The sequence below is a fragment of the Cryptomeria japonica genome, chromosome 8 (assembly GCF_030272615.1).
Source record: "Cryptomeria japonica chromosome 8, Sugi_1.0, whole genome shotgun sequence".
Classification (NCBI taxonomy): domain Eukaryota; kingdom Viridiplantae; phylum Streptophyta; class Pinopsida; order Cupressales; family Cupressaceae; genus Cryptomeria; species Cryptomeria japonica.
Window position 1 is genome coordinate 512,825,849 of NC_081412.1, and position 26,860 is coordinate 512,852,708.

Consider the following 26,860-nt stretch of genomic DNA (forward strand, 5'->3'; position numbering starts at 1 on the left):
GGTAAGAAATAAAGCAAGGTTAGTCTACAAAGGATATGCATAGGAAGAAGGTGAAGACTATGGTGAAACTTTTGCACCGGTTGCAAGATTGGAAGGAGTAAGGATGCTGCTGGCATTTACTGCATATAAGGGATTTGAAGTCTACCAAATGGATGTCAAGTCAGCCTTTTTGAATGGAATTCTTGAAGAGGAAGTATACATTGAACAACCAGATGGTTTTTCCTTGACCGATGACAAGGACATGGTATGTAAATTGCATAAAGGTTTGTATGGTCTAAAGCAAGCACCGAGAGCATGGTATGAGAGGTTACATGCACATTTGATCAAGATTGGATTCCAGCGTACCAGTGAGGACGGTAATATTTATCTAAAAACTGATGGAGACAAGATGCTAATAGCTGAAGTATTTGTAGATGACATAATTTTTGGTGGAGATGATAATATGAGTATGGACTTTGCTGATGAGATGAAAAAGGAATTTGAGATGTCTCTAATCGGTGAAATATAGTTCTTTATTGGATTATAGATCCAACAACTAGATGGTGGTATTTTTATTTGTCAAAGCAAGTATATTAAAGAGGTGTTGAAGACTTTTGGCATGAAAGACTATAAATCAGTAGGTACACCGATGGTAACAGACTGCAAGTTGACAAAGCAAGATGATTCACCTGATGTTAGTGAAAAAGAATATAGGTCTATGATTGGTAAACCATACTATGTTGTACATAGCAGACCAGACATTGCTCAGGTTGTTGGGTTAGTTGCAAGATTCCAAAAAGAGCCCAAAGAAAGTCACATGGTGGCTGTTAAGAGGATTTTACGATATCTTAAAGGAACATTTGACAATGGATTATGGTATCCCTGGAAAGGAAATTTCACTTTAGATGTTTTTACTGATGCAGATTGGGCAGGCAATGTGGATGATAGGCAAAGCACAACCGATGGAGCTTTTCTACTTGGAGGAAGACTTGTAGCATGGACAAGCAAGAAACAAACTTGTGTTTCTCAATCTATAGCTGAAGCTGAGTATGTTGTTGCATCCATGAATTGCACGCAGGCCATATGGATGAGACATGTGCTAGAAGGATTCGAGATAGATATGTCTGAACCATTGACTATCTATTGTGACAATACGAGTGCAATAAATATTTCCAAGAATCCTGTACTTCGTGCAAGAACCAAGCATATAGAGTTGAAGTATCATTTCTTAAGGGAAAGAGTTCAGGAGAAGTAGGTAAAGATGGAGTATGTGAAGAGTAAAGATCAGTTAGCTGATATCTTTACTAAATCATTGCCAAAGACTACTTTTGAGTTTCTCAAAAGTAAATTAGGGGTTAGACCCCTACACCGGAAGAACTAAGATGCTGGAGTTGCATCAATCCTGTGGATTTCATGTTTATTCTTCACTAAGGATTGATGAAGATGTGAGCTACTCCGTAGGGGGAGTGGCTCTAATGTAGTATCATATGATTTACAGTTCTGGTCAGATTGAAGTCAAGTGATGCATTTTTAACTTTGGCATTGTTGTCAAAGGGGGAGAAGAAAAAGAAATCTGATGATCAAGCTTCAGGAGAAGAAAAGACAGTGAAGACCGGCAGATGCAGAGACCGGCAGTTGGGTATATGCACGAAGTTGTGGAACCAAAAAGGTGCCACACTTAAAAAAATGAAAAATTCTCATAAAGCGCACGCCTTATAAGGCGCGCACCCTATAGTGCACGCGCCTTATAAGGCGTGCGCCTTATGCACATTTAAAACTTTAAAAAAACCCTGCTCCGTATTTTGGATGCATTCTGCATTCCCAAACCCGCGTTTTGGCGATTTCAGGTGCCTTTTTCTTGCGCTCGCCCTTTGTAAAAGCTTGATATTGGGCACTAAGTTGTCCATCTCTCATCAAAATGCCGCCATGCCATCGAAGAACTCGAAGAGGTATGTATTTTTATTTTCTTATTGTCATTTTTTTATTAATTTGAAGATTAAACTAGGTTTATTGATTTAAATTTATTTTCATTATCAGGAAATGAGATTAGACAAGAAAATGTTGAAAACACTCAATCACCTCCTCATGAAGACCATATTGAAGAAGAAGCACATTAATCACCTCCTCATGAAGACCATATCGAAGAAGAAGCACATCAAGAACCTCCTACAATCCCTAGACATCCCATAGGTACACAAGAAAACCTATTAGGTCAAATAGAAAATAGCCATAAAGAGCTTGAAGGTTTAATCACAAGGCTAAAAGATCCCACTGGAACAAACTCCCATAGGACAAACCTTGCCATTTCTTTGCAATCTATTGTATCTCACATACAATCTGTGAGTGGGCAAATAAATTTTTGGTTCAGTAAGAAGGAAGAACAAAAACAATTTTATGCTGACAAATTATCGTATGTGGCAGTGAAGAAAAAAAAATTAATAAATTTGACTTGTGTGCTCTTTTTACGGACCTCCGAACGAATCAACCTTTACACCCTGGATGTAGGAGATTCCCTATTCATTGGTGTCATCATGAAGGGATTAAGAACAATTTTTGGGATAGGTGGTCGATGGTATTTGATCAACCCCCATGCAATAATCATGAGGTACCCCAATACTTTTTGAGAAAACTGTATTGTGAGTTTGTCCTTAATGAGATCCCAAACTATTTTGATTTTCTAGATTTCCAAGGTAAAGGTGGGGGTTCCTCGCATGATAGAGAGGGTACACAGCGTGATCCAAATCTCCCACCAAGAGCCTTAGCAAGACCTATGCTGGAGCATGTTATTATTCCTTCCATTGTGAAGGAGAGTATTGAGGTTGAAACTCTAGACTCGATTAGCTCACTCACTCAGACCCTTATACAGTATGCTAGGCCTCTAGTAGAGGGCGATCCGAGTGATGATGTTGATTCTTCTAGACATCGAGTTCTAGCTCATTTTTGTCGATCTTGTGGTTCTCTTTGCCCTTATGATCCTAATAGTTCTGAGCATGCATGTGCACGAGCGAAGTTTGCTACAGAGAACATTGTCATGATAGAATCCTTGCTGAATGAAACATTTGGCATTGATACCCAGGTGAATTTCATTACAAGTTCATTTCATTCTTTTTATTAAATCTTATATGTAAATTTGAGAATATATCTAAATTAGTAAATTATTATGATAAAAAATCAGGGTCAAAGTGTTCACAATACTAGCAACATTCATGCAACACCCTTTTTCACGACTTCGTCGACTCCACAGGTATACAACGAGTGAAGAAATATAATTATTATATGTAGATAGTTGAACCTTATGTAAATGATTCTCTAATTACTCATTTTGGATGTCAAATAGTTTGATGCTAGAGCTTCAACATCAACACCTCGCAGTGTATTTCATCGACAATCTTTCACCCAGGTAAACAATTTATCTTTAATGTTGTTATTAAATAATATAGATAGTTTTGGCAATTAATCAATATACTTTGTTTAATTTTCAGATGTTGACATCAAATACTCCTCCTGTTGTCTGCGCGTCAATGGAGCGCGGTGTTGCTGCAACAGTAGCAAGTTCAACCGCTTTAACAGAAGTATGAGATATATTTGTAAATTTAGTAAATTTAGCATTACATTTGTTATCTTAATAATATGTTATTGAAAATTTTAACGACACTTGTATTTAGTTTAATTTATATTGTGATGCTTACAAGAGGGGCTTGTCACTCCAGATCATGAACGTGCACCTGTTGTGGATGAACATCATGATTATTTGTATGCGGTAAGTGACTATTCTATTATATGTCATTCTAAAATTCAATTTTGTATATGCTAACATCATTCTTTTCATTGTATCAGGTGGAGTTACAAAAAAGTTTGGAGAGGAGGTCGAGTGGACGTACTCGAAAGACACCTGCATCATATACATCTCCATCCCCTCGACAAGCAAAGATATCTCGTGATCTATTTCCTTCCCCTAGAGGGAAATGAATAGAATAGGGTCCTATGTTGTATGCCTATATGGCAATTTTCAACATATGTTTTGTATTATGAATATGTGACATTCTATCTTCATATGGCTTTTGGCAAGCTCCTATTTGACTTTATTGGATATCATGTTGTATGCCTATATGGAAAATTTGAACATATGTTTTGTATTATGAATATGGGACATTCTATGTCCATATGGCTTTTGGCAAGCCCCTATTTGACTTTATTGGATATCATGTTGTATGCCTTTATAGCAATTTTGAACATATGTTTTGTTTTATGAATATGTGAAATTCTAAGTCCATATGGCTTTTGGCAAGCCTATTTGTTTGTATTGGATATATTTGATAGTTTTAACGGTATACAATGTTGCATGGATTTGTAGCTTTTTGGTTAATGCAAATCATTTATCCTGGTTATCCATAATTGCAGTACAAATGATTAAATGAATAATTGCACAAAGTTTATTGTTACTTAAGCTTTGAACCTAAATATGTGTTTGTAATCCAAGACACAAGCTTATGGAGATCAACACAAATTCAATAGTTATAGTCGAAATAAGACTATATAAAGGAAACATGGAAAGAACCAAAATTAGACAATGTAAGACACCATTGTACCAATATCCATTCTAAAAAAATTGCATAGCCCATAAACTTATATTCATCTAATGCATGCACTTAGGCGATTTCGCTAGTAGGGTGTGGCCCGCAACTATCGGGCGAGTTGGAGAGCAAAAAGAAGGCATTCCTAGCGTAAACCCGGCCACCCCGACGCGTATGAGCTGACGGTTCGATGTCGCGATGAGCGGATTGAAAGATGGGGCATTGTGCAACTTTTCACTGAACTCATCTGACACTTTTTGTCGCAACCGAGAAAGTGTCACCACGAACAACTGGATCCGAGTCTACCGAAACCGAGAGAGTCTTTTTTAGAGTGCCATAACACAACCTTGTAGGATTAGACAACTCATTCTTATGATTAACAAGCACCGAGAAACGCGATGCCGAATATTGACAACTTTGAGCAACTTGAGCACTTGGGCGATTTCGCTGGTAGGGTGTGGCCCGCAACGATCAGGCGAGTTGGAGAGCAAAAAGAAGGCATTTCTAGCGTAATCCCAGCCACCCCAACGTGTACGAGCTGACGATTTTGTGTCACGACGAGCGGATTGAATGATGGGGCATTGTGCAACTTTTCATTGAACTCATCTGACGCTTTTTGTCGCAACTGAGAAAGTGTCACCACGAGCAACTGGATTCAAGTCTACCGAAACCGAGAGAGGCTTTTTTAGAGTGCCATAACACGACCCCACAGGATTAGACGACTTGTTCTTATGATTAATGGGCGCCGAGAAACGTGATGCCGAATATTGACAATTTTGAGCAACTTGAGCACTTAGGCGATTTCGCTGGTAGGGTGTGGCCCGCAACGATCGGGAGAGTTGGAGAGAAAAAAAGAAGGCATTCCTAGCATAAACCCGGCCACCCTGATGTGTACGAGCTAACAGTTTGGTTCTGCGACGAGCAGATTGAAAGATGGGGCATTGTGCAACTTTTCATTGAACTCATCTGACGCTTTTTGTCGCAAGCGAGAAAGTGTCGCCACGAGCAACTGGATCCGAGTCTACCAAAACTAAGAGAAGATTTTTTAGAGTGCCATAACATGACCCCGTAGGATCAGATGGATCATTCTTATGATTAACAGGCACCGATAAACGTGATGCCGAATATTGAGAACTTTGAGGAACTTGAGCACTTAGGCGATTTCACTGGTAGGGTGTGGCCCGCAACGATCAGACGAGTTGGAGAGAAAAAAGAAGACATTCCTAGCATAAACCCAGCCACCCTGAAGCATACGAGCTGATAGTTCGGTGTCATGACTAGCAGATTGAAAGATGGGGCATTGTGCAACTTTTCATTGAACTCATCTTACGCTTTTTGTCGCAACCGAGAAAGTGTCACCACAAGCAACTGGATCCGAGTCTACCAAAACCGAGAGAGGCTTTTTTAGAGTGCCATAACATGACCATGCAGGATTAGACGACTTGTTCTTATGATTAACGGGCGCCGAGAAATGCGATGCCGAATATTGAGAACTTTGAGCAACTTGAGCACTTAGGCGATTTCGCTGGTAGGGTGTGGCCCGCAACGATCAGACGAGTTGGAGAGAAAAAAGAAGGTATTCCTAGCGTAAAACCAGCCACCCCGACATGTACAAGCTGATGGTTTGGTGTCGTGACGAGCGGATTTAAAGACGGGGCATTGTGCAACTTTTCATTGAACTCATCTGACGCTTTTTGTCGCAACCGAGAAAGTGTCGCCACGAGCAACTGGATTTGAGTCTACCGAAACCGAGAGAGGCTTTTTTAGAGTGCCATAACATGACCCCGCAGGATCAGACGACTCATTCTTATGATTAACAGGCGTCGAGAAACGTGATGCCGAATATTGACAACTTTGAGCAACTTGAGCACTTAGGCGATTTCGCTGGTAGGGTTTGGCCCGCAACAATCGAGCGAGTTGGGGAGCAAAAAGAAGACATTCCTAGCATAAACCCGACCACCCCGATGTTTATGAGCTGATGGTTTGGTTCCGCGACGAGCGGATTGAAAGATGGGGCATTGTGCAACTTTTCATTGAACTCATCTAACGCTTTTTGTCGCAACCGAGAAAGTGTCGCCATGAGCAATTGGATCCGAGTCTACAAAAACTAAGAGAGGCTTTTTTAGAGTGCCATAACACAACCCCGTAGGATCAGATGGATCATTCTTATGATTAACGGGCACCAATAAATGTGATGTCGAATATTGAGAACTTTGAGGAACTTGAGCACTTAGGCGATTTCACTGGTAGGGTGTGGCCCGCAACGATCAGACAAGTTGGAGAGAAAAAAGAAGACATTCCTAGCGTAAACCTGGCCACCCTGATGCATACGAGCTGACAGTTTGGTGTCGTGACTAGCGGATTGAAAGATGGGGCATTGTTCAACTTTTCATTGAACTCATCTGACGCTTTTTGTCGCAACCGAGAAAGTGTCACCCTAAGCAACCGGATCCGAGTCTACCAAAATCGAGAGAGGCTTTTTTAGAGTGCCATAACATGACCGTGCAGGATTAGACAACTTGTTCTTATGATTAACGAGCGTCGAGAAATGCGATGCCGAATATTGAGAACTTTGAGCAACTTGAGCACTTAGGCGATTTCGCTGGTAGGGTGTGGCTCGCAACGATCGGGCAAGTTGGAGAGAAAAAAGAAGGCATTCCTAGCATAAACCCAGCCACCTCGATGTGTACGAGCTGACGGTTTGTTGCCGCGACGAGCGGATTGAAAGATGGGGCATTGTGCAACTTTTCATTGAACTCATCTGACGCTTTTTGTCGCAACCGAGAAAGTGTCACCACGAGCAACTGGATCTGAGTCTACCGAAACTGAGAGAGGCTTTTTTAGAGTGCCATAACATGACCCCGCAGGATCAGATGTCTCATTCTTATGATTAACGGGGGCCGAGAAACGTGATGCCGAATATTGACAACTTTGAGCAACTTGAGCACTTAGGCGATTTCGCTAGTAGGGTGTGGCCCGCAATGATTGGGCAAGTTGGAGAGAAAAAAGAAGGCATTCCTAGCATAAACCCAACCACCCCGACGTGGACAAGCTGACGGTTCAATGTCATGACGACCAGATTGAAAGATGGGGCATTGTGCAACTTTTCATTGAACTCATCTGACGCTTTTTGTCGCAACCGAGAAAGTGTCGCCACGAGCAACTGGATCCGAGTCTACCGAAACCGAGAGAGGCTTTTTTAGAGTGCCATAACACGATCCCGCGGGATCAAATGATTCGTTCTTACATGTCACTAAAATTGAGAAAAACCATGTCGAATTTTGACAATTTTTCACACTTTGAGTGATTGACAACAAATGAGCAATTTTTACATCTTTTACCATATTAGCAGGGTATACTTCACGAAATGATCCCATGTGATCTCTAATGGTCCAAAATGACATTATTTACATAAAATCACACAAAACAAGACAAAAAGGCAATTTTTTATATTACAATGCCTCGAGTAGTCAAAAATACAAGTCATGTACATATATCCAAATAAGATTGATATTACAATTTTTTACATTTACATTTAATCCAATGAACCATCTGGATCTTCTCTACTCTTTATCGTGTCTAGTATGGCCTCATGGTCAGACTCACGAACCTTTTATAGGTTCTTTTTTAGTGGTCTACCCCCATATCTGATCAAATGAACATTTGAAGCTACAACAAGGTTAGAATAATGAAGAATATTCCTATGTGTCTCGAAGTCCTTGAACAACCACAAGACTTCTTCACTGGGTACCTTCTAAGCCATGTACCAGTAACAACTACTAATCCTGTGGGGTACTCAATATTTTCTCCATCTACCACAGGGCCATTAAATTTCTTTTTTGCATCCACACAACGACACAGGTAATAATTTGTTCCTTCTTCATTGTCTTCAGCTGCAATTACTACATAAACATGCCCTGCAATGATAAAGTGAGAATAATTTAGCAAACAACTAAGGTAAGATATTAAAGTACAAAAAATTGCATGTGGATAATTTACCTGGTTGGAATAAATCTGACACATGGTCAAAGTCAATTGATGCTTCCATCTGTGTGAGTTGTAGTGCACTCAGAGGTCGGTATGTCTCAAATGGGATTAGAGGCCTCATACACCATTCGTCCACCCACTCCTTTGACTCACACTCATTATAGGCACCATCTCTACATGAAGAACAATAACATGCCATACGTCGTGTATGGATAGTCCATGAACCTGCATTAGAGCTTTTGAAAGAGTGTAGCTCACTCGATCCTGTCAATGTACAACAATCTTCTAATTTTGCAATGTTAATATCATCTACTAACCACAAAAATCTGTGAACTGAAGACTTACCTTGATTACCTGGACCAATTGTACCATTGCACCACTAAACAATTGATTTCTTTCAAGTTTGCATTCCCTTTGTACTTTAACTCTTCTCGTGCTAAAGCTCTTTTAATACATGCTCCTGCACCATCATGCTCCCCTTTTCCATGCCCAGACTCAGAGAAATTCTACATATGTTGAATAGCAGTCAACTTATGCATCCTACTTAACCAATAAAACATCCGAGAGTTCTTAAATTGCGATGCACAATTATCTGACCATATGATATGTTGATGGAATGATATGCCTCGGCTAGCCAAATCATCAAAGAATATCTGAAAAACAACCTTGCACAAACTCTGTAGAGTGTGAGTGATCATCACTGATGTAAAAATGATACTCCCTCAATATCTTCCTATCCTCTTCCATACTATCATGTGCATTAATGAATGTTATATGCACAAATATAGCAACTTGTGTGGAGTTGTAATATTGTGATTGCACCTTGTTCTGCGGTTGTAGTGTGTAGTTCTCTGCAAAGTCAACAATTGAAACGATTGTATGAAGTGGAAATGTGTCCTTGCATAACTTAAATTGTGAGTCCAACCAACAAGCTCGATGGTTATGCCTTGCATACTCATACACTATATTCTCATGAAAGATGCTCATAAACTGATTCACTGGAATCTTCTCACTAACCAATTCACACATTTTTGCTTCTTTTCCATCTTTTAGCATGTAGGCCACTGTCTTATACTTTCCAAATTCTACTAATTCATTACCAATTTCTTGTCCAATATCCATATGATGAAAAATTTGTAAATGTCGCAATCCACCACAATCAACACGTGTGCCATCCAAGCAACACTTATTGTAATATACTTGACCATCTACTCTTTCACATAAGATGCTAGATATGAATTCCCTTGAAGATGTCGGTGGACCATTTATGTTGCATTCTTGCAAAACATTGTTAGCATGCAAATCTATACATATGTGTTGATAAACATCATAATGGTTAGAAAATTCAATATGTACTCTACAACAAGAAGTTGTGCGTGTGTGATTTATTTTGACATAAAGAGGCTTTACCATTTCAAAGAATCTTTGACTAATTTTTATTTGAGGATACATACGTTGAAACTTGGCAAAAAATTGTGTTTGAGTCATATCCAAAAAATGTTTCGGATGTGGATCACGGATTTTACTACCAATCCTCCTTCTTACAACATCTCTTTGATTTGGAGAGACCCTTGTGTTATTCTTCCAAAAATCTTCAATCAGGGATCTCAACGCTTCAACAATTGCTTTATCTTTCCGTGGTAATCTACCAGAAAATGCCCATAACTCACTATTATATGGATCCTCCGCTCTTTGTCGTCTTCCCATAGCTCCCATTAGAGTTTGTCTACTTTTATTCAATTGTTTACTTGTCTTTCTAAGGATGCGAGCTTTCCTAGTTTGAGTGCTTACAATTGTTGATGTAATGACACGTCGTGTGGCATTACTATCTTTTGTGTGTGAGTTAGAACCAACAGTATCATATGCATTCATCAGATTCTTCACAATAGATTTGTCGCTTAATTCAATCGATGTTCTTAGCCCAAGAATCTTCATTATGGGCCTAAATTTCAGATTTCTCATCATTTCAACAAATAGTTTACATCTTCATGTCTCATTTAAAGGCTCAAAAAATATTTTCCATATCCAGTTAGCATGTCTTTGACAAGTATGCTTCGGAATCTTGTCAATCATTGGTTTCAGAACATTAGCATCAATATCAATCAAATACTTAGGCTTTCTATGCAAAACTCTAGGAGGTGTTCTCCAACTTTGAGTTACCTCAAGATTAGGAATGTCAACAATATTAGGGATAGGTGGCATACCTTCAACCGGCGATGAAAATGATGACATACCTTAAAATTGAGGTGTACAAGATGGTGTAGCTCCAATACTTTATGTCAGTTGTGAAGTACTTGCAACGTCAAATGTCATAGAGGGAGTGCATTCAATATGAGATGTTGTAGACACCAACGGTGTGCCAATAAGAGATGGTGTGCCTTCAACTTGAGATGTAAGAGATAGGGTTCCTTCAACTTGAATTGTGGTAGACATGCTCTCAACCTCAAGATTCAATTGTCTCATTGCACGAAGGTTTTGCATCCTTTGCCTTTGTGTGGCCAATTTTGTCTCTCTCTCTTAGATTGGATGGATATTTCATTTTCCTCTTCAATTGGCACCTCTTCTTCTATGGTATTCAATTTCCTTTGTTCATGAAGTTGCTTCATTCCTTCTCTCTTTTTTGCATTCTTAGCTTCACGCTCTTTCGGTGTTACATTTTTTGGTCGTTTCCTCGGCATGATGATGATTTCTACATGTACATGCACATAAAAGAGAATAAAGTGAAATTATGCATCTATGACTGTCCTAATTATGCATATGTTAAAATGGATATATGAAATTGAAATTATTTCATGTATTCCTTTTTTAAATTATTTCATAAGATCTTAAAAAGGATGTATGAAATTGCAAATTTTGTTTTAAACCACTAAACAAATATTTTTCTTATGCAACTTCCTTCAAATGCATTGTTAAATCTAATGTAAATCTAATAGGATTATAATCAATTTTGACTCACACTTTTATTCTAACATTTAAACAAAATAACACTTAATAAGTATTTGAATTATAAAAACAAGAAAATATTACCTCAATTATTCAAATTTGACTAAAAAAACTATGTTCTTCCTCTTTGATGTTGCCAAATGAAAAAAAAGGTGGTGGAGAGCTAATGGAATGTATAAAATAACCTTGCATAAAATGTCAATGCCATGCAAAAAGAATTTTTTTGTCTGATCATGCGCAGAAAGAAGACAAAATGAGAGAATGTGGGCTTGGATCACAGGTCAAGGGTCCCATATAACTGTTTTTTAGTGCAGCTCATTTGGCTAGCGCCAAATGACTTCCATTGAAATTTTTTAACCTTTGATAAATTTCTACTCTATACCCTATAACTGTTTTTTAGTGCAGCTCATTTGGCTAGTGCAAAATATGGCACTAGCCATATTCGGCACTAGCCAAATGACTTCCATTGAAATTTTTTAACCTTTGATAAATTTCTACTCTATACCTTATAGTTTGATAGCCACAACCATAAAAATTAAACCATATGACCCTTTAGGACACAATATGGTGTCTTAGGATACAATATGGTCTCGTTATGGGTCGTATGGTGTCCTAAGGGGTCATATGGTGTCCTATAACCCCTTAGGACACCATATGACCCCTTAGGACACAATATGGTGTCGTTATGGGTCGTATGGACACCTAAGGGGTCATATGGTGTCCTATGGGGCCATAGGACACCATATGACCCCTTAGGTGTCATTAGGGATCATATTGTGTCTTAACGAGTCATATGGTGTGTTATGACCCCTTAAGACACCATATGACCCCTTAGGACACAATATGGTGTCGTAAGGGGTCATATGGTGTCCTATGACCCCTTAGGACACCATATGACCCCTTAGGACACAATATGGTGTCGTTATGGGTTGTATGGTGTCCTATGACCCCTTAGGACACCATATTACCCCTTAGGACACAATATGGTGTTGTTATGGGTCGTATGGACACCTAAGGGGTCATATGGTGTCCTATGGGGCCATAGGACACCATATGACCCCTTAGGTGTCGTTAGGGATCATATTGTGTCTTAACGGGTCATATGGTTTGTTATGACCCCTTAAGACACCATATCACCCCTTAGGACACAATATGGTGTCGTTATGGGTTGTATGGTGTCCTAAGGGGTCATATGGTGTCCTATGACCCCTTAGGACACAATATGGTGTCGTTATGGGTCGTATGGTGTCGTAAGGGGTCATATGGTGTCCCATGACCCCTTAGGACACCATATGACCCCTTAGGACACAATACGGTGTCGTTATGGGTCGTATGGTGTCCTAAGGGGTCATATGGTGTCTTTTGACCCCTTAGGACACCATATGAACCCGTAGGACACAATATGGTGTCGTTATAGGTCATATGGTGTCCTAAGGGGTCATATGGTATCCTATGACCCCTTAGGACATCATATGACCCCTTAGGACACAATATGGTGTCATTATGGGTCGTATGGACACCTAAGGGGTCATATGGTGTCTTATGGGGCCATAGGACACAACATGACCCCTTAGGTGTCGTTAGAGATCATATTGTGTCTTACCCGGTCATATGTTGTGTTATGACCCCTTAAGACACCATATGATCCCTTAGGACACAATATGGTGTCGTTATGGGTTGTATGGACACCTAAGGGGTCATATGGTGTCCTATGGGGCCATAGGACACCATATGACCCCTTAGGTGTCGTTAGGGATCATATTGTGTCTTAACAAGTGATATGGTGTGTTATGTCCCCTTAAGACACCATATGACCCCTTAGGACATAATATGGTGTTGTTATGGGTCGTATGGTGTTATAAGGGGTCATATGGTATCATATGACCCCTTAGGACACCATATGACCCCTTAGGACACAATATGGTGTCGTTGTGGGTCGTATGGTGTCGTAAGTGGTCATATGGTGTCCTATGACCCTTTAGGACACCATATGACCCCTTAGGACACAATACGGTGTCGTTATGGGTCGTATGGTGTCCTAAGGGTTCATATGCTGTCTTATGACCCCTTAGAACACCATATGATCCCTTAGGACACAATATGGTGTCGTTATGGGTCGTATGGTTTCCTAAGGGGTCATATGGTGTCCTATGACACCTTAGGACACCATATGACCCCTTAGGACACAATATGGTGTCGTTATGGGTTGTATGGTGTCCTAAGGGGTCATATGGTGTCATATGACCCCTTAGGACACAATATGGTGTCGTTATGGGTCATATGGTGTCTTATGGGGCCATAGGACACCATATGACCCCTTAGGTGTCGTTAGGGATCATATTGTGTCTTAATGGGTCATATGGTGTGTTATGACCCCTTAAGACACCATATGACCCCTTACGACACAATATGGTGTCGTTATGGGTCATATGGTGTCGTAAGGGGTCATATGGTATCCTATGACCCCTTAGGACACCATATGACCCCTTAGGACACAATACGGTGTCTTTATGGGTCGTATGGTGTCCTAAGGGGTCATATGGTGTCCTATGACCCCTTAGGACATCATATGACCCCTTCGGACACAATATGGTGTTGTTATGGGTCGTATGGGCACCTAAGGGGTCATATGGTGTCCTATGGGGCCACAGGACACCATATGACCCCTTAGGTGTCGTTAGGGTTCATATTGTGTCTTAACAGGTCATATGGTGTGTTATGACCCCTTAAGACACCATATGACCCCTTAGGACACAATATGGTGTCATTATGGGTTGTATGGTGTTGTAAGGGGTCATATGGTATCCTATGACCCCTTAGAACACCATATGACCCCTTAGGACACAAGATGGTGTCGTTATGGGTCGTATGGTGTCGTAAGGGGTCATATGGTATCCTATGACCCCTTAGGACACAATACGATGTTGTTATGGGTCGTATGGTGTCCTAAGGAGTCATATGGTGTCTTATGACCCCTTAGGACACCATATGACCCCTTAGGACACAATATGGTCTCGTTATGAGTCGTATGGTGTCCTAAGGGGTCATATGGTGTCTTATGACCCCTTAGGACATGATATGACCCCTTAGGACACAATATGGTGTCGTTATGGGTTGTATGGACACCTAAGGGGTCATATGGTGTCCTATGGGGCCATAGGACACTATATGACCTCTTAAGTGTCGTTAGGGATCATATTGTGTCTTAATAGGTCATATGGTGTGTTATGACCCCTTAAGACACCATATGACCCCTTAGGACACAATATGGTGTCGTTATGGGTCGTATGGTGTTGTAAGGGGTCATATGGTATCCCATGACCCCTTAGGACACCTTATGACCCCTTAGGACACAATATGGTGTCGTTATGGGTCGTATGGTGTCCTAAGGGGTCATATGGTGTCCTATGACCCCTTAGGACACAATATGGTGTCGTTATGGGTTGTATGGATACCTAAGGGGTCATATGGTGTCCTATGACCCCTTAGGACACCATATGACCCCTTAGGTATCCATACCACCCATAACGACACCATATTGTGTCCTAAGGGGTCATATAGTGTCCTAAGGGGTCATAGGACACCATATGACCCCTTAGGACACCATACGACCCATAACAACACCATATTGTGTCCTAAGGGGTCATAGGATACCATATGACCCCTTACAACACCATACAACCCATAACAACACCATATTGTGTCCTAAGGGGTCATATGGTGTCTTAAGGGGTCATAACACACCATATGACCTGTTAAGACACAATATGATCCCTAACGACACCTAAGAGGTCATATGGTGTCCTATGGCCCTATAGGACACCATATGACCCCTTAGGTGTCCATACGACCCATAACGACACCATATTGTGTCCTAAGGGGTCATATCATGTCCTAAGGGGTCATAGGACACCATATGACCCCTTAGGACACCATACGACCCATAACGACACCATATTGTGTCCTAAGGGGTCATATGGTGTCCTAAGGGGTCATAAGACACCATATGGACACCATATGACCCCTTAGGTGACGTTAGGGATCATATTGTGTCTTAATGAGTCATATGGTGTGTTATGACCCCTTAAGACACCAAATGACCCCTTAGGACACCTTATGTTGTCATTATGGGTCATATTGTGTCCTAAGGGGTCATATGGTGTCCTGAGGGATCATCGCACACCATAAGACTATACTGATCCCATATGGTGTACTAGGGGCTCATATGGTGTCCTAAGGGGTCATAGGACACCATACAAACCATACTAACACCATATGGTGTACTAAGGGGTCATATGGTGTCCTAAGGGGTCATAGGACACCATATGACCCCTTAGGACACAATATGACCCCTAACGAGACCTAAGGGGTCATATGGTGTCCTATGACCCATTAAGACACCATATGGTGTTGTTATGGGTTGTATGGTGTCCTAAGGGGTCATATGGTGTCCTATGACCACTTAGGACAAAATATGGTGTCGTTATGGGTCGTATGGTAACCGAAGAGATCATATAGTGTCCTATGACCCCTTAGGTGTCATTAGGGGTCATATTGTGTCCTAAGGGGTCATATGGTGTCCTATGACCCCTTAGGACCTAGAGAGAGAAAGGAGTGAGGAAGAAACTGAGGGAAAGAGGTGAGAGAGGGAATTAAATGGGTGTAAGGATGAAGAGGGAGATAGCTCGAGGGATAGGAGAATAAGGGAATTGTGAGAGCTAGAGAGGGGAGGGACAAAGAAGAGTATGTATCTATTCCACATTTGGCGCACGCCAAATAGGGAGAGTGCCAAATGTGTACACAGAAACCCCCATCTCACCTCTCCCTTCTTTACCTCCCTTCCCTCGTAGTTCCATCTCTCTCTATGAACTAGATCTCATATTCTCTCTCTCCCCTTACCTCTTCTCGGGCTCTTAATTCTTATAGATACATACTCTTCTTTGTCCCTCCCCTCTCTAGCTCTCATAATTCCCTTTTTCTCCTATCCCTCGAGCTATCTCCCTCTTCATCCTTATTTGGTGTGTGCCAAATGTGGAATATGGACCACATTTGGCGCGTGCCAAATGGAATATCCATTCATCACATTTGGCGTACACCAAATAGGGTGAGCGCCATATTTGGCGTGTGCCAAATGGAATATCCATTCATCACATTTGGCACACGCCAAATAGGGCGAGCACCATATTTGGCGCGCGCCAAATGACCCGCTTTGGGAAACACCAAACCTATGGTTTGGATTTGCCTTGGGCATCCAACACAAAGGTTTGCACGACCATTTCAGGCTAGAGACGTGTTTTTATCAGAACATTGAAAATTTTGACATATTTTTGGTCTTGCTCTTTGTCAAGTTTGCACGTGTTTCAATGAAGTTAAAAAAAATACCGTGGTAAACTTGAGCTTTCTCTTAGCTATCCAACAATGTAATTTATTTCAAATTTTGATTTCGTTAAGTTTTTCATCTATAATTTCTTTTGTTAGTGTGTTCGTTTTGTGTCAAAAACCAACATGCACTATTTTGGGTATAGATTTTTACACATTCATTAGATTTTGAAAAAAAATACATTTTTAGAAACTAGACTCCATTCTACACAATTTTTTTTTAAAAAAGTTTTAATTTTTTATTTGTTTTCAATGATTTTAGGGGGGAGCACGCTCAAATTTCTGTTTTTCAGGATGTGTCCACTTCGAAAATTAGTAAAAAACCATATACTCATTAAAAAACTAGCTGAAAATTTTGGCATAAACTACAAGGTGTTAGCTAATTTCTACCAAAGTGATTTTAAAAATTCAAAAAAAAAGTTAACATTTTAGGGGGGCCACAACAGACGCTATGTTATGTGTAGACGTATAAAAATGACCATATTCCTAAATGAATATTTTATGTTCATTTCTATGTTTAATTAAATCCAATTTAATTAAATTATCCGCATTCCTCTATTTAATTAAGTAAATTACTCAATTAAATTCACTATACCATTTAATAGGATAATTCATTTTATTCAATTAAAGCCCCTATCCACTTTTTAATTAAATTCAAATTCAATTAAAATGGTTATCCTAAATTAAATAAATCTAATCTATTTAATTACAACCAAATTAAAATAAAGCAATTTATTTTAATAAAACCTATTTTGCCTCACCCACTTGCAAAATCCTACACCTCCCACTTGCATCCTAAATCCTATTCCTAATTCTTCTAGAATTCTTCTAAACCTAATCAATTAACCCAAAACCCATCCATTATCCCTTTCCCCTAAATTTGAGGAGGTCACTTCTCAAATTTGGAGTAAAGTCTTCAAAAGGCATTAAAACCTTTATCCATTCAACAAGCGCCCCCAAATTTGGAAGGACTCTTACAAATTTGTCCCCAAAGTCTTCATAACCATTAATGGTTAACTCAAACCTTCTTACATGGTTAAAGAATTTCCATAAACTCAACCTCCATGTAACCCAAGGATCTCATCAAGCATTTATTGCTTTGACCATGGTTATCCTTAAACCTTTGCACAAGAGTTTATCTTTTGGGTAAAAGCTTTATCCAATGGGTAATCTTAACTTAACCTTAACCCTTACCCCTAAGATAACCATGAGGTCTTCTCAAGCATTTAATGCTTCCTACCTCTATTCTCAACCCAGTCTTATGTGGACATTTGTCACCATTTCATTGGTGCCAATTGCAAACATGGATTCCCAACTTTCAAACTTAGCCCTTGATTAACTCTTTCAATCCTGACCATCCATTCCCCTATTTTTGCTATAAATAGAGCTCTCATCCCTCCATTTTCAAGATCATCCAAGACTTTAGCATCTCACTTATACTCAAATCCATTCAAGCTTTCATATCTTATTTTATGCTCATCATTTAGCTTCTCTTTTAAATCAGGAATTAATCTAAATATGCTAATTTAGAGTATGTTCCTTATCATATAGCTTAAATCATTGAACTAATATAGTATGCTAGGATAGTATTTGTTTACTAATCTTGTCATCTTATAACTAGTTTATTGCATTTCTAGAATCATGCATAGCTTAGGATGCATCTCATATTAAATCAACAAAAAGCATGCCTCGTTCTTGCATTTGCCATCCCTAAACCATTTTGCTCAGTGATCTGAGAGCAAAAACCTTGGTTTGAGGGACCATGCAAGATAGAGAACCATGGAACCATCCTTGGGAAGCTGAGTTATCCGTCATGACTCCATAGCTTGCACCAAGAAGTCCTGTGGGTGTGTGAGCAAGGCTCCATAGAGCTCGGTTTTCCACATTTTGAGTTCTATCAACCCGCTTTTCCCGCATACATTATGTTTTTTTGCATAAAAACAGGACCACTTTTTGTGGCCCCCCTTTTTGAAGCCCTTAATCTCCACCATTTTAAAAAAAAAATAGTAGTTTAGAAAGTAGACTCGAAACATTGTGACTCTTGTTCTTATTGCATCTTCAAATTTGAAGTGTAACTATCTTCTATTTGTCGTTGAAGTTCAGACTTTGCTGATTTTAGAAAAAAAAGTGGCATCTTAAGACCCCCTTTTGGTACCACAACTTGGTGCATATACCCAGTTAATGTGCTAAGATGCAGATGATTGGCATATATGATTGTATACTGATTGTATAATTGATTTGTGTTGCCATCAATGCCAAAGGGGGAGATTGTTGTCATGATTGGCATAACTGATGCAAATGAGTTGATGATTGTATCAGTAGAAGATTGATGATGACATGATTAGTTATCTCTGTTGTCATTGATGGCAACCTATGTCAATTAATGTTTGATGATGGTTACAGATGAACTTTGGTGTCTAACTTTTTGGATAAGTAATTTGGTCTACCGGATTCAGAATTTGTAAGTATGACAGGGTTTACCGACAGAATTGAGAATTGGAACTTCAACCGGTAAAAGAAAATATTTTGATGGAATCGGTAAATCGATGATGGTTGGAGACTTTTGGTTTGAGACATAATCTTTTATGATGGATTTGTATATATGATCGAAACCACATCCTATGTTGATTGCCGAAAGGGATGTTTTGAATTTCTGATGGAGTTGTGCTAGGGTTTTAGTAGGGTTTTAGGAACGATGATGAATTCACTCAACTGGTAATGATTTTTGATATGACGGTGATTGGTGGAGAATCTACATGAAGGAGAAAACACAACACAACCCGCATGAATAATTTGAATTGTGTTTTGGCGCGAAAGATGGTAGAATTTCTCAAAATGTGCAAAGTGCTTAGCGAAATGTTCTAAGGGTTTGACTTTTGTACAGATCGGATTTTTGCGATGGGTTATGAATAATCAACAGTTGATATTGCATTGTAAATTGTTGTAATTATCTGGATATTGATCTGATATGATCTGTATTGTAAATTCAAGATGTAATTAGGTTTTATGGTCGACTTAGTTGTTATGGCTATTTAGGGCAACACAACTGATGTTTCATGTGTTGGTGGCATTAGGAGAATGAGTTTAGTCGTCCCAGATAAGATAGAGATCTGCCTGATTGTTGCAGACTGTAAATCATAACTGGATCTGATTTAGCAAGCTGGAAGTGCAAAGTAACAGATCATTTTTCATTATTGTTCCCTAACAGTTACAACAACATAAATCCCTTAACTGGGTAGGTCCTAACACGCCTTTGCCATCTAAGTCCCCTAACAGGGCAACTCACAAAAGAGTGTTTAAATCATTTAACCAGGTTGATCCTAACATATCATTAAGCTTCTAGCTGGAGGGATAGGCAAATCCCTTAACCGGGTGACTCCTAACAGGGTTTGCTCCTAACCGGGTGTATTGTAAGCTCCTAACCGGGCTAAGGTCCTAACAGGGCGTACTTCGAAAGAGTATAAATTATTGTGGGTTCCAATCCCCGCCGTGGTTTTTCCCATTTGGGTTTCCACGTCAAAAATCTTGGTGTTCATGTGTGGAATATCTTTTCATAGTGTTTATGTTTTCATGCATTATTTCTGATTACCGGTTATGATAAGTTTACTATTGTTTATCAAAGATCTTTAAATGGTTACTGGTAATGTTAATGAATTGATAGATGAAGTAATCAGATCTGATAATAAGTCAATATGAGTATGTGCTGATCAAATATCTAGTTGGTGTATATTCTGATTAATAAGATTGCATAAGTGGGTATCAAGTGTATGAGATCTGCTAAAGGGATAGATTCATGTATTAAATGATTTGAGATATGTTGTAAATGGTTTTTTCATTTGAAGTTATAAATTGTGTTAATACTAATTCACCCCCCTCTCAGTATTAACCGGATCCTCATAGGATTAACATAGGTTAGTTGGCATTTAGCTGTGGTGATTAGGCAAATTCTTTGGTTGTGCAATTCCTTGGAATCTGCTACTTTTTGTCATATTCCTAGGGAGTGGAATGGAGTTGCTGATTGTTTGGCTAAATGGGCTTTTGATCATAGGCAGGGCTGGAATATAGTGGATAGGGGGCAGTTATCTTAAAAAATGTCTCATGTGTTGGATACTTTAGTGGATGTTGATAGGGTTGTGTAATTTTTCTCTGTTGGGCTTATGGCGCTTCTGGCTTTGTATCTCTTTCTTTGATTGAATAAATTTTTACCCCTCTTTTAGTTAATAAACAATGTTTGAAAGCATAACAACATTCCATTGAATGACACTTTTGTACTTTCCTGCAACTCCTCGATACTTAATAGGAAAAAATATCATTGCTATTCCTATTGACAATAAAGAGGGGTAAAAATTTATTTAAAACAAAAGGAAAAGAACATCAAAAGAAGGCAAATCGCCCAGCCAAGAGAAGACTACAAAGACATATCGTGATCTACAAATTGGTCCAACATCTAAGACAACGCTGGAGATAATTGATCCCTATCCCAAATTCAAATTGCAGCCTAAGAACACTCCCTTTGAATACTCATTCACCTCAATATCAATGGAGCATTATGTTGGCCAAGAATAACGAAATTGTGATTTTCGTGCGCTCTCCAAGAGGTTTCCCACCTGCAAATAAAGGTGATTGAACTTAATAAAGCTCCCTACCTCCATTTGATTTCCCCTAATTTTGTTCATTAGAGTTCTATCTAAAAACTGTGATGCTTATGCGATTTAAAAGTAATAGTTTTTTTTTTCATTCCAATCATTTAAATTTGTTTAAACATTAGAAACCAAATGCAAACGACCTCCTGGGTACATAATTTTCTGTAGTTGTTGTTACTATTCTTCTAGTCAATTGTAATGTCCCCACCTTGAGCTTACCTGGATTTTACCCTAAATTAGAAATTCCACAATATAGTTTATCATTTTTTTCAAATTATGAGAGTGACTTCTTCTAGTCATTCAATAAACTTAGGAATAGACAAATAAACACATGGATTAATTGCAAATATATTACATAGAATGATAAACATGTCTTTCTACCCATATTCAATCATAGTGTAGCTTGGTAGGAAAGCCTTGTGAGGGCGCCTGTAAACTGCTCAACCCAACTAAGCCCAAGAGTGCGTAGCGTCCCACTATGACAACTCACCTCTTGGCCCACAAGAGGCAGGAACATCCCACTATGACAATTTCATCTCTTGGGGTGGCCTAATTAGCTTGGGAGAACCGGTAAACTGCAATTCCCTAAAGTACTTCCTCCATTCATTCCTTTGATTGATTATGAGATAAGACACTCATATATAAATAATCTGAGAAAATATAATCAAAGTAATTTATTTCATATATATGTTTATAAATTGTTTTTCATAAATATATAAATATAATCTTATTAATATTATTTTAAGCATATATGTATGTATAACAAGCAAATATAAATTTTGTTTACATCAATATTATATATAGGTCTATTATCCTTATTCTGATTTTAATATATACATAATTAAGTAAATGAAATAAATTATATTACCAATTATTTATGTATTTACTAATTACCTATTATATAAGTTATTAATGATCCACAAAACCATTAACTCTCTTCATATAATAATTTCTATTGATAATACAAGAATATTACTTTAAATTTTATAAGAAATTTATTATCCTTCCTATTATATTTATACTTTAATATTCTTATCATATTATCTATAAATTTATTTATTGAAATGGTGATCGATCAATAGTAAGAGATGACTCGTCCTTACCAATAAAATTGGTGACTCCTATTCTCAATTTGACCGAACTGCCTTTCTCCTTTCTCCTTCAGCATTCGATGCCTCTTTTGAGTGGTTGATATGCTGTATAAATATCGGTTCATTTGGATGGAAGATTATGTCGTTTCCCACGGATACAATCCTTGCAAAAGTGGCGACTTTTGATAAATTGTCTTTTCTTCCTCCCCAAAAAAACTCTGGTGCAGAGACAAACATAAAAATTGGTTCTCTAGTGGCAGTTCTCTGTTCTTCCTCCCCCAAAAAAACTCTGGTGCAGAGACACCCTCTTGTTGTTTCTCCCTGAAGTTCCTGCTCAGATTAAATTCAAACTCACCAACTACATTTACTTCACAGCCAACCAACAATAACTGTTGCGACTAGCAATTGAAGGAAGGAGATAAACAGACCCAGAAAGATTTGTGAAATTTAATAATTAATTCTGACAAGAAACTCAGACTTTTATAATTAATTCTGACAAGAAACTCAGAATTACAGTAATTTTCGACAATACCAACCTGGTAGTTTTTATTTATAAGAAAATGCACTCTGTACATTCTACTTAAAGCAGAAACGATATGTAAGTAAAAGAGCAATCATTAAGTTTGTTTAGCACTTCAATGGTTACAATATCTTAGGGCAGAGGGTCTTATAGTGGAGTGGAGTGGAGTGTAATGGTGGGATAGAAGTTAAATAAAATTAGTTCTTTAGTGGAACATTAAAAGAGATGTTAATAAATTTTATAAGTATGAGACTTTACAAGTAAATTGATGTACAAAATTGAAAGTGATTTGAAATATCTACATAGTATTGTGAAAGAGGTCAAGTTAGAGTGTTCCATATACGACCTTATCCCTTATAACTCGCAGCCATACAGCCTCAATCTAAGTAATATGAAAAAAATGAAGTTTCTTTTGATTTTCCCACAGCTAAATGGTTCCCTCTGTTGACAATGAGGACTGACTAACTGAGCCTTATTACCTCTTGTATGGGACATAAAAGAAACTTAAATCATTCCATCAATTGTTTGTTAGAGCAAGCTTAAAGTTCCAATCCAGTGCTCACTCTTAAACTTCCTCCTATCATGGAAATGAAGTTAGAGTAGAATGAATTGGACTTTGGAATGTTTTTAAGACAGTTACAGTATATAGACTAAAATTGATGGCATTCATTAACTTTAAATGAAATGCTTATCTCCTGCATAGAAGCTCAGTATTAGTGCCATCTAGCAGAAAGAATGATACAACAGATATCCTTCTTCTTCTCCTTTTGTTAGGCAACCATGACAAAAGAAGCTTTAAGACCACTTGCAAATAACATACTTTTTTTTGGCAGAGGAATTTGCCGGAAAATTGCTTATATATAATTGACTAGAAAACCACCACCGATGCAACAATAGCAAAAGGTGGACGTGCCGGAGTGGTTATCGGGCATGACTAGAAATCATGTGGGCTTTGCCCGCGCAGGTTCGAATCCTGCCGTCCACGTTGCATTTTGTGCATTTTGGGCATGTTCTTTGGTTGTTCTTTTTAAATTGATTGTAATACTCAGGAACTCCTACAGTCTGTAATGGTTAATAAGAAAGCAGAACCATTTAATTGCATCTGCTTCCGCTGGAATTTTTGGAACGTGTCACGTTTAAAGAAAACAGATCTGGTTATGTTAAGTAGATCTAAAATTATGTATGCCAGGATAAAAGTAGTAAGAGATGCGGATTTACCTATCCCCAAGAGCATTCGTATTAAGGTGGATAATTGATCTTTTATATAGGTGTTGGATTATGGAGGACTGTCGTTAAGATGTAATAAAATGGCTTATTTTACTTCTTATTTTGAATGGTTGAATAGAAGAAATGTTAAAGGACAACAAAGAAGGATTGTATAGTCTATAAAACCAGAACAAAAATTGAAATTATTAATACAAAATTCAATGTTGAGAGTGGGATTTGAACCCACGCCCTTTCGGACCAGAACCTTAATCTGGCGCCTTAGACCAACTCGGCCATCTCAACAGATGTTAGATAAAAACCTGAAGAAATTATCTGTTTCTAAATGTAGGCTAACAATACTCCCTTTCAATTCTCAATCACCTATCAATATCAGTGGAGCTTAATGATGGCCAAGAATAACATGAAATGATGATATTCGTGCGACTGTGTTCAAGCTATCCACTAGGTTTCCCACCTGCAAATAATGATAATTGAACTTTAACAGAGCTCCCTACCTCCCTTTGATTTTCTCTAATTTTGTTCATCAGAGTTCTATCTAGAAACCCTGAGACCAGTGGCAAATGCAAGCTGAAATCCTTAAATGCATTGCCATAATTAAATGGCAATTGTTGGAAATCTAACTTTCCTGTTTGAACACATAAACCATGGGCTCACGTTGCAAAGAATGGTACAGGATTGCCATGGATACATCGCCAGAGAGTTCTTAAGCTTGGTTCTTAAAAAATTGCTTGGTAAGTATGTGCTCATTAGCTAGAGTTGCTGCAAGATTTGAGGTTTAAAGTTCCCTCTGCAGTAGATATAAAGCAAAATGACATCAGGGAAATAAAAGCACAACAGAAGAGAATATTAAATAGTAGCAATATATAAAAAAATTGACATAATTGCTGTTATTTTGTGCACCTATTTTCTGACTCTCCATGGGATTATTCGTCTGCAAATAATCATGGCTTCTGTTTGATTTCCCCTAATTTGAAACCCGATGGTACAAGCGAGTTGTGATCGCACATTAAAAGAGAGGAGAGCTATAAATAAATTATGTTCAGACAATGACTGAATTCAGTAACAAAGATGGAACTCATCAAAAAGAAAGTTTGACAATGGTAGATGGAAACTACAAAACTTTACAAACGATTTGAGTTTATAGAGGCAACTATAAATTGAAAGCAAAAAAAATTAATCTGAATCTTCAGGCGTTCATTAACCGACAACTCACCTAGACAAATTATTTTGTAGACTTCGTTTCAATCAATAAATATATTAAAAATTGCACATACAAAAGAAAATGTGTTGCTGCTCTAGCAGTTACTATGCTTCCCTGTAATTCGTAAAAAAAATTGCTTTCTTTCAATTAAAAAAACATTCTGCAAACCATAATCTTAAAGATTAACTAAATAGTAAATATTGATTATGATATTGTTATGAGGGTTCAAGTGTGTAGTTTTTGAGTCAAACTCATTGACCCATATTTCATGAGTAGTGATTCACAAGAACCCATCTCTCATGAGAATGAATGATCCACATGAGGTCAATGAGTTTGACTCAAAAAACTACAGAGTTGAACCCTGCTAGCAATATCATAGTTTAACTCGCTGTAGAAAATATCTCCTACTTATCAATTGATGAGCTAAAGGGGCTCTATAATGAATGGTTCATAAGGCACAACACTTGATGAAGGTTTTGCAAATGGGGTTGCAAGCCAAGTAAGTTTAACCTTGGAGAAAATTTCGTGGTTAAGCGTGCTTGAGTTGGATTAGTATTGGGATGGGTGATCTCCCAGGAAGTCCCAATGCTTCACCCCTGTGAGCATCACCTAGATGCAATGAGTGCTATGCGGATCATTCATTCTCATGAGAGATGGGTGATCTCCCAGGAAGTCCCAATGCTTCACCCCTGTGAGCATCACCTAGATGCAATGAGTGCTATGCAGATCATTCATTCTCATGAGAGATGGGTTCTTGTGAACCACTACTCATGAAACATGGGTCAATGAGTTTCACTCAAAAACTACACAATTGAACCTTGATAGCAATATTATAGTTTAACTTGTTGTGGAAAATACCTCCTACTTATCAGTAAATACAAGAGTAGAAATTGCTCATTGGATAAGGATTTAAAATGGCTTGAGAAAGATACCAAACCAATATTGTAAAATCCATGATCCCAAACACTTAAAATATTTGCATCACTGTTTAGAGTATGTTGGTTCGTGACTAGTTGTCTGGAGCCTCTCGATAAAATTATATCCTTTTGACAATCTATAATTCTATTGAAGAATGCTTATAGTTCTTTCTAAGTTAGAGTTAGTCTTCAATATTCATTAAGGGCAACATAGAAGTTGTTAATTTAGAGAGACAAGTTTGCGAAAACCATTTGGATTTTAATTTGGAGGGGCAAGAAGGTGCAAGAGAACACATACAAATAATAAAAATTCCAAAGAAATTGAGGATATAATTTGTCTACATGAGTGTAAGGACATTGTGGAGGGGAAAAGCATCAAGAAGCACAATCTTCCATGAC

General features: G+C 38.4%; 2 non-coding genes across 2 annotated transcripts; one reads left to right on the forward strand and one right to left on the reverse strand.

Annotated features, from left to right (window-relative positions):
- The first annotated feature begins 24,019 nt into the window (after positions 1–24,019).
- Positions 24,020–24,101, forward strand: TRNAS-AGA (transfer RNA serine (anticodon AGA)). Its single transcript has one exon. It is a non-coding gene; the product is annotated as a tRNA-Ser (tRNA).
- Positions 24,102–24,544: 443 nt separating this feature from the next.
- On the reverse strand, positions 24,545–24,625 carry TRNAL-AAG (transfer RNA leucine (anticodon AAG)). Its single transcript has one exon. It is a non-coding gene; the product is annotated as a tRNA-Leu (tRNA).
- Between the last annotated feature and the right edge of the window lie 2,235 nt (positions 24,626–26,860).